The 1,787-nt window shown below is 29.9% G+C and overlaps 1 long non-coding RNA gene across 1 annotated transcript; it reads right to left on the minus strand.

Moving 5' to 3' along the window:
* Nucleotides 1-733: 733 nt before the first annotated feature.
* Nucleotides 734-1,787, minus strand: LOC145135677 (uncharacterized). The gene is made up of 4 exons (XR_013719957.1): nucleotides 1,679-1,787; nucleotides 1,129-1,417; nucleotides 933-1,055; nucleotides 734-856 (listed from the first exon to the last, which is right to left on the minus strand). It is a non-coding gene; the product is annotated as an uncharacterized LOC145135677 (long non-coding RNA).

Below are 1,787 nucleotides of genomic sequence, written 5' to 3' on the forward strand. Positions count from 1 at the left end.
AACATCTCTCTCTCTCTCTCTCTCTCTCTATATATATATATATATATATATATATATATATATATATATATATATATATATATATATATATATATATATATATATATATATATATATATAGGGAAAGGATCAAATGAGAACACCTAAAAGGTTGAGAACGCGAGAACAGTTGTGAACCAATCATCATATAAGGGCATAAAAGGAATTTTACAATATAATTAATTATGGATAATTTATGGGTAATTAATTAATTCCTAAAATCATGGGATTTAATATGATTAATAGATTTTTTTACCCAAATATTAGGAATTTATATAATCTATTTTTAATTAACAAAATCAATAAAATGATTTTAAAAAACGTTTTTGCCATAATTTTAAAAAATAAAACGTTGTTTTTTTTTGCTTTAAGTTATTTTTTTACCAACCACATCAAAAATACTGACACATTAATCATTTTATCCGAATATTTATCAAGTAGTGTCATATTCATAAGTGAAGATGCCATGACTAGACTCGTTTTTTTTAATGAATTGAAAACAAAGAATGTTTAAGAATTCATCATTTCATTCGAAAAAAATAAACCACTAATCATAATCATAAATGAATACAACTCTAAACAAATTAATTTATTAATCATACACGAATACAACTTTAGCCATACATTTTTAACCATATATGAATATATTTTAACAAAATACAAAAGACATCTAAATTGCTACATTTCAAGCCGTTATATTCATTGATAAATATACCACTAATCATAAATGAATTCAAAGAGGGTCGCCCTTGATCATGTTGTCGATTTCCTTAGTTACAGTTAGCCTTATTCAAAATATCAAGCTCTTACATTAAACCTGTTCAAAACATCAATCATTAAAACACATGCAATTATAATATAGTTCTATTCATTGATGATTAAACTCAAACAACCTATTTATAAAATCTGATTTATCAATTTTGACGTTCACTTGAGAGTCTTCTAAATAATCTTGAATGTTTCCTAAAAGTCATCCACCGTTCATCCCAAGGAATCGTCACAATAATTTCCTCACCCTACAAGATTCAACATTCAAAATGATAAATTGATATCTCTACCATAGATATATGAAGAGCAGAGACACAATACCTTTTAATTATCGTGTCCTGATTCCCTAACCCAAAGATTACCGAATTCATCCTTCAAACAAATTGTTGTATGACCAGCAAATAAGCCCGTGACCCACTTCTCCAATGTTTCAAAGCCATCTCATCTTCCACGAATCTTTGAAACAACTAAAAAATCACCAGAATGGACATCAACCAGATTGATATATGTCTTCCATGGCCTAGACCTCTTCTCAAAAGCCTTGAAAACTGCATCCATTGATTCGGGCATTTCATCGAGCACCTTATGTGCACAATCGTATCTTCTTCCCCTGTTAAAAAAGATGGAATTAGACATCCCCAATTATACATCAGATATTTAGAGATACATTCTTAAACCAATCCATTATTTCAAACCAATCCATTATTTCAAACCAATTTAGAATGATGTAAAGAGTAAAGACCCATTTCATCGAATCAAGAAACTAATCAACTCAACTGATCAGACTCTAAATTGAAGATGAATAGAAGAAATAATACATAAAGAAGGGGAATTTGAAGATGGGAAAGTGTTTTATTAACCGAGAATATACCAAGTTTGTTGTCGATTTGTTGCGTTGTTGCGACAGAGTAGAGGCTGGGGGGCTTTCTGCCTCGTCTCGCCGGGCCGGTCTGAACATGCCTTTCTTCGCAGGTGAGATA

This window comes from Lactuca virosa, chromosome 9 (assembly GCF_052849685.1).
Source record: "Lactuca virosa cultivar CGN04683 chromosome 9, Lactuca_virosa_CGN04683_v6, whole genome shotgun sequence".
Classification (NCBI taxonomy): Eukaryota; Viridiplantae; Streptophyta; class Magnoliopsida; order Asterales; family Asteraceae; genus Lactuca; species Lactuca virosa.